Raw genomic sequence first — 11,679 nt, 5'->3', positions numbered from 1 at the left:
GAGGTCTAGTTTCAAAGTATCGTGGTGTGAGAATATGCAGGGACAATCCTAATATTTTGGTATTGCTTGAGACCTGATTTGTGACCCAGTATGTGGTCTATTCTTGAGAAAGTTCCATGTGCACTTGAGAAGAATGTGTATTCAATTGCATTCAAATGGAACGTTCTGTACATACATGTGAAATGTACTTGGTCTAGTGTATCACTAAAGGCCTTTGTTTCTTTGGTGATGTTGTGCTTAGAAGATCTGTCTTTTGCTGAAAGTGCCTTGTTGAAGTCTCCTACTGTTAGTGTATAATAGTGTAATTAATTGCTATACTTGGTGGCTCCCACATTAGGGGCATAAATATTCATGATTGTTAGGTCTTCTTGTTGCATAGACCCTTTAAGTATGATATACTCTCCCCCTTCATTTATTACTATAGTCTTTGGGATAAACTCTATTTTATCTGATATGATGATTACTACCCGAGCTTTCTTTGAGGACCATTTGAATTGTAAATGGTTCTTCACCCCTTCATTTTCAGGCTGGAGGTGTCCTTAGGTCTAAAATGAGTCTTTTGTAGACAGCAAATAGATGGGTCTTGCTTTTTTATCCAGTCTGAAACCCTGCATCTTTTGATGAGATCATTTAGCCCATTCACATTCAGAGTGACTACTGAAAGATGAATTTAGTGTTATCATAATAACTATATAGTCCCTGTTTTTGTGGATTGTTTCTTTGGGCTTCCTCTGCCTTTTACTGGGTCCCCCTTAATATTCCTTGCAGAGACAGTTTGGTGGTCACATATTCTTCCAGTTTCTGCTTATCCTAGCAGCTCTTTCTCTCTCCTTTTATTCTGAATGAGAGCCTTGCTGGATAAAGTATTGTTGGCTTCATGTTCTTCTCATTTAGTACCCTGAATATATCCTGCCAGCCTTTTCTGGCTTGCCAGATCTCTGTGGGGAGGTCTACTGTTAATCTGATATTTCTCCCCATATAAGTTAAGAATCTCTTGACTCTTGCTGCTTTAAGAATTTTCTCTTTATCTTTGAAATTTGCAAGTTTCACTATTAAATGTCAAGCTGTTGAATGGTTTTTATTGTTTTTTTAGGGGGTCCTCTCTACATCTTGGATCTGAATGCCTGTTTCCTTCCCCCGATTAGGGAAGTTCTCAGCTATGATTTGTTCAAATATACCTTGTGGACCTCTTTCTCTCTCAGCCTCTTCTGGAATCCCAATAATATGTATAAACTTCCTTCTCAAGCTATCATTTATTTCCCTAAGCCTTTCCTAATGGGCTCCTATTTGTTTTTCTCTTTTTTTCCTCAGCTTCCTTCCTTTCCATCAACTTGTCTTCTATGTCACTCACTCTCTCTTCCACCTCATTAATCCCAGCAGTTAGGACATCCAGTTTGGACTACATCTATGTTAAAGCGTTTTTAATTTCAGCCTGATTAGATCTCTTCTGCAGTAATGAAGTCTCTAGATTCCTTTACACTTTTTTCGAGCCACTAGTAACTTTATAATTGTACTTCTGAATTGAATTTCTGACATCGTATTTAAATACACATTCTGTAATTCTGTGACAGAGAGTATTGCTTCTGGTTCTTTCTTCTGTGGTGAATTCTTCCTCCTAGTCATTTTGTCCAGTGCATAGTGGCTGTTTGAGTGAGCTGAGTCAAAAATATCATCCATGACATAAGTAAAATACACCCTAGATGATTCTGAAGAGGTCAGAGAGCAGAATATAAAAGAAAGAGAACAGAACAAAGTAAAACAAAAGGACAACTAAAGTGAAAACCAAATTTTAAAACAAAGTAGCAAAAATTAAAAACCTAAAATAAAGAAGAAGAAGGAAAAAAAAGGAAAGAAAAGAAAAGAAAAAAAAGGGGTTTGATGGTGGTGGTGAGGAAGTGATAGTGGCAGGGGAATGTAGTCTCCCTGAGGAATCCTAAAGGGTGTTCCTCTTGGTTCTGAGTGTATTTTGTTTTGTATGTTAGAAGATGCTCAATCCCAAATTAAATAAACCAGCAATACTTATATAAAGACCCAACATCAACCACAAAAACACAAACCAGATAAAAGATGGGGGCAAAATGGGAAGGAAGAGAGAGAATATAATCTCACGGAATGAAGCAAGACGGTGCTCCACTTGGTTCTGGGTGTATTTTGGTCATGTGTTAGAAGGTACTAACTTCCATCACTGTGAAACAAAATGATACAGAAAAAAACAAAAAACAAAGGACAAAAATCCATATCTCATATATGTACCAAAATTAAACTGAATATGTTGAAAGGAATTCAGAAGTAAAAAATATATCTAAGACATGTAATTGTAGAAATATGAAAGTTAAAAAGGAAAAAAACTTAAAAATCAAGAGTTGGTAAAATATTGTAGGTAAGGTGAGAAAAGAGATAAAATATTGGAAATTTTTAGTCTGATACAAAAACGAGTTGTAATGAAAAAACAAAACAAAACAAAACAACCCTCCCTAGTTCTATATACTATTTTCCCTCGGTCCTGTAGCTTTCCAGTGCTGCTTGTTCAGTAAACTTGCTCTTCCCTTGTTCTTCCAGCAGTTCTTCTGGTGGGTGGTCTGCTGCTGATTCTCAGGTGTCTGTGCCTGGGGGAGATGCCCCACCCCTTGCCAGGTGCTGGGTTCAGTGTGAGCTATTTATCTTGTGAGGCCTTTGTTCCATAGAGGTCCTGCCTCTCCCAGGTATAAGGGAAAAGAAAGAAAAGAGAAGAGAAAAAAATGGCAGAGGCCAGATTTCTAGGTCTGGAGTCAAGCTCCTCGCCGGGAACTAACCACAATCTCCTGGTCCACATTGGCTTACCTGCTCCTGGGGGTAGGCGCAAGTGCACTGATCTGCATAGCTTGCCAGGGCCTAGGGCAAGAGTGTTCTCAGTTTCCTGTGCCCTTCCCACTTCCACCTTTCCTGCGGGAATGGAGGATAGCTGGGTTTTCTGCTTTGGTGTCCTTGGATCCAGGGCCCTGTGCCTATGTACCTGCAGTCCTAAGGACTGCCTCTCCGGAAGAGAATGGAGGACACCTACCTCTGCCCATCAAGACCCAAACAACGTGCAATTGTTAGCCAATGAAATCAGATCCTCTGAAGGTGGGGTTTGGACTTAAGTATTTTTTCAACCATAAATGATTCTGATGTTTGTAAGCCAATGAAATCAGATCCTCTGAAGGTGGGGTTTGGAATTAAGTATTTTTTCAACCATAAATGATTCTGATGTTTGATTTGATTCCATATTTTCCTCTTTGGACAGCAATTTGATTCCATGTTTTCCCCTTATCCTGGTTTGGGAGTCAGTCTCTGAAGAGTTCAGTGAGCCTTGGTCTTAATCTTGGAATAACCAGATCAAGTTCCCTGTTGGATCAGGATATAAATGTGTTTCATTTAAGCTAATGATATTGATGGGGGAACAGAGGACTAACTATGGACAAAGCACACTGACAAGTCCTTGAAACAGGCAGAGAGACATTCCTCTATGGACTCAACTGCCTCGATATGAATACTTTGCTAAAGGCAAAAGGCAGTTTTAGCCCAATCCCCAGGATCCTGTAAGTCTACCTAACATACAAAAATTCCTTTAGAATTTTCCTTTATCTCTAAACCCCCAAGATACATGTTGGCAATCATCCACCAAGCACATGGCCCACCGATATACATCTGAAGGGTCTCATGACTCAGGTTTTATTAGATAGTACTAAGTGACCTTTTCCCAAAAACAGCTAGCCCCCTCCAGGTCCTGGAAACCTTGCTTCCAAAATTCCTTAGAGAGCAAACTATCCTCAAACCCCTCCCAACTCCCAGGTATACAATCAGTCTCCCCTCACAGGCCCGGGGCAGCGGCTCTTCCTGCCCATGGGTCCTGTCCCCTGTGCTTTACTAAAAGCACCATTTTGCACCAAAGATGTCTCAAGAATTCTTTCTTGGTCATTGGCTCCAGACCTCACCCCCCCTAAACCTCACATAATTCCAAAACTTCATCAATATCACTGAAAGAGACTGGATAATGTGAAGGAAATGAGGGAACCTCTGGTGATGTGTCAGGTACCACTAGCTGCACCATAGCCAGAGTGCCCCTGTCTCTGTGGTACAGCCCTGATTTGTTCATCAGTGGATGCCCCTTCTGCCTGTGGCCCTGTCTATGTGAGGATGCGATGCCTGGAGCCAGGGGGACTAGCCCACTGACATGACATGAGATAGGAAAACCTGGATTCTTGGTGATACCATCACATCACAGAATCAAACCAACTCCTCAAATTACTCCATCTTTGGATTTTTTGTTAGAGGAGGTAAGAAAATTTCTTCCTGTTTAAATTATTGACCTGTGATTTTCTGTTTCTTGCAGCCAATTCATCCTAAACTGATACAGCTAGTTACTCCAAGGCAGTGTTTCTCAATTACAGTGGCTATAAATTACACTTAATTGGGTAGTTTTAAAAAAAACACAACAAGATAAAACAATCCTATTGATTTCTGGGTTCCACATCTAGAGATCTTGATTTAATTGGTCCAGGGTGAAGGGAAGACCCTGGGAATTTTAAAACCTGGGCTTGAATTGAGAACCACAGCTCTAACGTTAGGACAATTAATATGAAAAGATTACACAGGAGCTGCTTCAAAGCCCTTGCAAGCCAAAAACTGAGTAGAGGTGGGATAAACCAGTACCTTGTGCCTGGGCTGTTGTCAGGGCAGGGCAAGATCAGCCCATGCGAATACAGTATGCATCTCACAGGGAGCTCTGATAGTCACAGAAGGCTCCGTTTCTAGGACTAGAGGCGGACCTGGTGTCTGGATAACAATGACTTCATTCACCTCCTTATACAAAAGCCATCTGTTTCTCATCAAGCAGAAAAGTTGGTGTGTATGGTACACATGTAGCATGTGTGTGTCTGTGTGTTTGTGTGTGTGTGGGAGGGGCGGGTTGTAGTGATGAGGAAATGGAAGGGTTTGCACTGTGGTTTGGAACTGGATGGAAGCACAGGTTTTCCAGTATGAAGAACCTGAGGAAACTGAAGCCCTGACCATGGTGTGAGCCTGTACCAACCTAATCCCCAGTTAGGCTTTTTGAGATTGTGTTTGGTGTGTGCCGTTTCCCTACACAAGGGTGAGATGGGTTCTGCTCCCTAACTCTTACACTCTTGAAAGCTTACACTCTTGAAAGCTTAATTTTTTAATAATAAATTTATTTTTTATTGGTGTTTAATTTGCCAACATACAGAATAACACCCGGTGCTCATCCTGTTTACCTGTTTTACAGGTAAAACCAAGTTATGGAAGGATCCTGGTCCCTGTGTGGTGGGAGTAGAATTTTCATTGTCAGCTTAAATACCAGCAATTGTTGTTGGTGGTGATATTGGTGGTGATGACCCTGTGGAGCTTCAGTGAGGTCTGGGGTGTCACTCCTTATCAAGAGAATCGGTGAGAACCCATTTTCCTGGAGACTTGCCTTTAAGGATTGTGACTAGAAACAGACAGCCCTTCTATTTACCGTGTTTCAATAAGAAGTGAATGACTCTTTCTCTTTGAATGCCCCTTCAAGGATTACCCAGGACTCACATGTCTAAAATCCTCACAGAATGACCTCAGTGCAGACAGCAGGCCCTGTCTTTTGGATGTTGATGATTAGGAAGGGGGAATTAAATATTCAGTCATTCAGAAAGCATTGACTGAGAATCTGATAGGTTCTAGAGAAGATGCTAAAGCAGAAAAATACTTAGTCCCAGCCCTCAAAGACTTTACAATTTGTTTAGGAAAAGGAAACTAAACTACAGAGTGATATTAGAAATAATTAAAGTTGAATTGTATACTAGTACTACTAAAAACCCCTAAGTGGAGCTGGAAGGGTTGGAAAAAGGGCTTTGTGAAGAAGGTGGGGCCCCAGTTAGGGACCCAGTGGAGCACTGGATTTGGCTAGGTGGGAGGGGCAGGTGAGATTGAGATGTGCTGGGGTCTGTGGCCAGGATATGTAAAACCTTGAAAGTCTAGGGAGCAATAGGATCATTCAAATCTTGACTCATGCACCCAGAGTCCCATGACAGGCTTCCATAATTCATGATGTTAGTCTGGCAACTCCCTTTCTCCACCCAGCTACAGCCAGTGTCTCAAGCTAACAGTGGCACAGAATAAATATTAATTCCAGAACATAGACCAAGTCAGTTCTCGTGTTGGCCTTGAATCCTCCAGTCAATGACCAACCTCACAAAAATGCTAGTATATTGAACAATAAACACATAGTTTCTTTGGCAGAATCCCCTGGCTGGCTGGCTGGCTGGCTGGCATTCTGTTGTCATTTGCCCAGAGCACTCCTAGGTCCCTCCTGCTCTATGTCCAGCATATTCAGTTTGTCTTCTGAGCCCTCCAGGTGGTCACATTTGGACATTTTACTATATCTTCTCCTATTGTTTGTCAACACTCATTCATTCTCCCTCTGAGTAGAGACTATTTCGTATTCTTTTGTATCTCTTAAGTAATAAGCATAGTGCCAGACTGACAGTGGGTTAAAATTCAATAGCACTTACACTTCCCGCAAGGTTATTAGAGACAAAAACTATACATACTTCTGATATTTCATATTTTAGGAAGGTAAATGTACATTTGAACAAAATTATAAAGGTACAATAGGGAAAACCAAATTTTCTCTCCCCTCTGCCCTTCATTTAATTAAATTACCTCCAAGGTAGACACTCCTAGATTTCTTAGGAGTATTTTGAGAAATTTTATATAGTCAAGAATATATATCTCATACTTTTCCACATAAATGGCAATACACTATAGTCACTATTCTGCACCTTGATTTTGTCACTTATTATTATATCTTGAGCATTTTCTATATCTGCACAAATAGTTCTGCTTCTTTCTTTTTAATAGCTGCATACTATTCCATTGTGTGGATGTACATATGATTTGTTTAACCAGGTTTCCACTCATGACCATGTAGGACAAGCAACAATGAATATGCTTATGAACACATAATTTTTATTATTTGTTATTTTTATTTTATTAATTTTTTAATAATAAATTTATTTTTTATTGGTGTTCAATTTGCCAACATACAGAATAACACCCAGTGCTCATCCTGTCAAGTGCCCCCCTCAGTGCCCGTCACCCATTCACCCCCACCCCCTGCCCTCCTCCCCTTCCACCACCCCTAGTTCGTTTCCCAGAGTTAGGAGTCTTCATGTTCTGTTTCCCTTTCTGATATTTCCTACCCACTTCTTCTCCCTTCCCTTCTATTCCCTTTCACTATTATTTATATTCCCCAAAAGAATGAGAACATATAATGTTTGTCCTTCGCCGATTGACTTACTTCACTCAGCATAATACCCTCCAGTTCCATCCACGTCGAAGCAAATGGTGGGTATTTGTCATTTCTAATGGCTGAGGAATATTCCATTGTATACATAAACCACATCTCCTTTATCCATTCATCTTTCGATGGACACCGAGGCTCCTTCCACAGTTTGGCTATTGTGGACATTGCTGCTAGAAACATCGGGGTGCAGGTGTCCCGGCGTATGAACACACAATTTTGTATTTATACCAGTAGAACTGTAGAATAATTACTGAAGAGTAGAATTTCTGGGTCTTAGGGTATATATATTTCAAATTTTGGTGATTATTGTCAAAATGCCTTAATAAAGTCATCCCAATTACACCCCCACAACCAATATATTAGATATATTTCCTGCATCCTCAGAAGCCTACTCTGATTTTATATCTTTGAGGCAAAAAATACTGAGCCCTCATTCTGTGTATTGTACCCTTTTTGATGTTATGAACATGTACAAGGCTGGGAAATACAGAATATCCTGCTCTGGTGGGAAGCTGTCAGGAAGTTTGCCAGATGGGCAGGACAGCCCTATGAGAGTTGCCACAGCATACATTACCAAGGTGTGCAGAAGGCTTGTCCATCTGGGGCTGTTGCATGGCTGCGGTTCTGAGGTTTATTTTAAATTTTACTTAATTAAGTTAAATTAACATTTTAAAAGAGATTTTCTTTATGTATTAGAGAGAGAAAGAGATGCACAGAGAGCAAGGGCAGAGAGAGAGGGAGAAGCAGACTCCTTGATGAGCTCAGAGCCCAGTGTGGGACTCGATCTCATGACCCTGAGATCATGATCTGAGCCAAAGGAAGACACTTAACTGACTGAGCCACTCAGGTGCCCCTAATTTTATTTTTTAAGTGAAATAATTTTAATTTTCTGTGGAATGTAACATCTAAGATCGATTAATCTTGTGGGGCTTTTTTTTTTTTTTTAATGGCCATCAGTTTGTGGGAAGGCTTATATCACACAGACAAAGCAGAGGAGGAGAGGGTTTCCAGGGGTGAAGAAGGCACAGTGATAGAACGAGGACAGTGGGAGAAGAGGAAAATGGTGGAAGAGTTAGGAGTCACCAGGTTCTGAGGGTTGGGAAGGAGCAGGGAATGATCAGAGAACAGACCAAGTTTGGGGAAAAGAAAAATAAAGCTAAACAATGAGGTGAAATTTGGAGTTTAAAAGTTCCTAAAAATTTTCACAAGAAAGTAATTTCTTAGAGGGGGTCTGTTTATTTTGTAAATTTTGGAATTTCCTCCTTTCCCAGCCTTTGGCCATCACACCTTAATGCCTTTATTATTATTATATTTATATGGTTTTTACCATTTTTGCTCAGCCAGTGATAACTGGTATTACTGTCTTGGGGACTGTTTGCCATGCTGGGGGAAACTTTCAAGAAGTGTTGAGACAGCTTCTGAGATGTTTTCTCAGGCAAGTCAAAGCCCTGAACCAGTAACGTCTGGAAGCTTGAGGAGGCTGTTTGTTTTTTTAGGTGAATCTTGGTCATCAAGCTCAACTAGTACTTAAGCAAACTGGTTTTATTACTTGGACTTGAAGCCACCACAGATACTTAAAGTTGTTTATATTTCATTTTTTAAGATTTTATTTATTTGTTTAAGAAAAAGAGAGAGAAGTGGTACCCGGCAGGAGACCACCAAGGCAGACGCAATGACTGAGGCTGATGTAAATCCGAAGCCTACCCCCTTGCACCTACCCCCTTGGTGATTATTGCCAAATTGCCTTAATAAAGTCATCCCAATTACACCCCCACAACCAATATATTAGATATATTTCCTGCATCCTCAGAAGCCATCCCCTTGCAGATGCCCACCTCACCAAGAAACTACTGGACCTTGTTCAGCGGTCATGTAACTACAAGTAGCTTCGGAAAGGAGCCAACGAAGCCACCAAAACCCTCAACAGAGTCATCTCTGAGTTCATCGTGATGGCTGCAGACGCTGAGCCCCTGGAGATCATCCTGCACCTTCCGCTGCTGTGTGAAGATAAGAATGTGCCCTACGTGTTTGTGCGCTCCAAGCAGGCCCTCGGGCGGGCCTGCGGGGTGTCCAGGCCTGTCATCGCCTGTTCTGTCACCATCAAAGAAGGCTCCCAGCTGAAGCAGCAGATCCCATCCATTCAGCAGTCCATTGAAAGGCTCTTAGTGTAAACCACTGGCCTCTGTCCCTCTCCTCACTGAGTCCTCCCCCTGGGGTTGTGTATCATATCGTCTGTGTTCACGTGTAGTTTCTCCAGCTACCTTCTCTTGTTATATTCTAGTACTAAATCCTGGTTTTGCATTTTTGTATGTTGGTTGTTTGTTTTGTTTTACAGGTTGTTATCTGTATATTAATTCCCACCCCACCTCAATTTCCCATTCTACTCTCTCTCTACCATCCTATCCTCCCTTTTGAAAAATGAACTAATGCCAAGAACAGGCAGAAACAGAGTGGTGACACCATTCAGAGGCAGGGAAGAGCCTGTTAGAGGTCTGGTTTGAGCTCACTTCCTGTTGCATGTAGAACATGATGGATGTAAACACCATTCACTTTGAATCTTTGTGCCTGGAGTACAAAATCATTCCATATGTGTTTGTTCTCTAGGGGATTATGGATCATTAGGGGAGAAAGCATGTATTTTTTGAGGTTGTTAGGTGTGTGTCCAAGTGTCATTTGTTAATATGCTCCTGCTGTTTACTTTGGTAATGTGATGTTGTTCCCCTTTCCCCAGATCCCAACCATGCCCCTGAGGGTGGCAGGGCAGCAGCATACCAAAGAGATGTGCTGCAGAATTCCAGAGGCTACATGAGTGAGTTAGACGTGGGGCAGCTGATGTAAGTCTTGAAGGAGTCGAGAGTGGCTAGAAAAAAAAAAAGAGAGTCCACTGACGCTGGAATGAAGTCTGAGTATGTCACGGAGACCTGACTGGAAGCTACAGCAGAGACATTGGAATCAAGGAAACATCCTCTCTGGTGAATGGAGTTGTCTTCAATGGACACCTGGTACCAGCTCTGAGAGCCCTTATACCTGTTTCCTGCCAGAATGTGGCTCAGATGTATGTGTTCTGTATCACATCAGAACACATCAGTGCTAGTGTGTCATTCTTGTGAGCATCCTAATAAAGAAATATATTCATAAGAAAAAAAGAGAGAGAGAGAGAGAGAGTACAAGCAGGGAAGAGTCGGAGGGAGGACAAGTAGACTCTGCCGAATGGGGAGCAAGATGCAGGGCTCGATCCCAGGACCTTGTGATCATGACCTGAGCTGAAGGCAGATACTTAATTGACTGAGCCACCAAGTGCCCCCAAGTTGTTTATATTTCTAATCCCAAACTTGCTACTTTGAATAGGAAAGGACTTAGATCTTGAATATATTTTGTAAATAAAAATTACTCATAGTCTTATAAATGTTTTACAAAATACATTTATCCTTTAAATGCAGTCCCCTTCCCTATGTAGGGAACATTTGATTTCTCTTTACTCATAAGTGTTTTATTTGTATAGGTATCACTTACTTATACTGGTTTGCATGTATAGACTGAGTGCCTTGTCAGGCACTAGTTAGGCTCAGTGCATTCAATTGTGTTACTTATTCAGTTATATCAGTATGGACTCAAGAATATTTGTTTTATTTTGGGGATTATAATCATCATTACTTATTTTGTTGTTCACATTCACCCAGCATTGGCCATCCCGAATTCCTTTAAATTGACCTCTTTCCTTCTGATATGCCCTCATTTGATTTTTGGAGCACTTTGCTATTTTTGGTAGTAAAAAGTCCCTGGAACCAATCTCTTCTCCAGGGAACTCTGGTTCCTTTTCTTGGAGAATGGTATCTGGGAGCCGAGTGTGCTCAGTATTATAAGGGTGTCACTATTTCTAGACCTTCTCAGTCAATAGGACTAGGAAATATGTGTATGTATAATGGCTTTTTGAAATGAACCTCTGCAATCTCAGTGTCTGTAACATTTCTTTTCAAATCCATTTAGGACGATATAACAGAGTAGAAGTTAAATTTAAACTGGATCTCCTTACGTTGCAGCATTTGGGGTCCGTAGGCATGGAAGTGGGAAAAGATCAGCAGGAAACAGCTGGTGGAGACATCTGCAACTAACTATAGCATATTTTCCATACCTGCTTTTCATTAGCAATGACAAAATCCAGCCACGCCTTGGACTCAACAAAATTGCTTTTTCCCTTTCCTGCACTCCGGTTAAGTAAACTCTAAAATTCCTTTTGCCAAATACACTTTTCCCTCCTCCTCCCTATCTCTACTATTCCTCAAAGCATGTACAAGCACTTACAGGGAAATTTGATCCATATGGGCTGGATCATCTACACTTCACTCAGAAAAGCTCCTCTT

The 11,679-nt window shown here is 41.1% G+C and overlaps 1 pseudogene; it reads left to right on the top strand.

Moving 5' to 3' along the window:
* Positions 1-8,990: 8,990 nt before the first annotated feature.
* Positions 8,991-9,489, top strand: LOC119876700 (annotated as a pseudogene).
* Positions 9,490-11,679: the final 2,190 nt, after the last annotated feature.

Source organism: Canis lupus, chromosome 10 (genome assembly GCF_011100685.1).
Source record: "Canis lupus familiaris isolate Mischka breed German Shepherd chromosome 10, alternate assembly UU_Cfam_GSD_1.0, whole genome shotgun sequence".
Taxonomy (NCBI): Eukaryota; Metazoa; Chordata; class Mammalia; order Carnivora; family Canidae; genus Canis; species Canis lupus.
The sequence above is the reverse complement of the archived record's forward strand: the minus strand, read 5'-3'. Positions and strand labels throughout refer to the sequence as shown.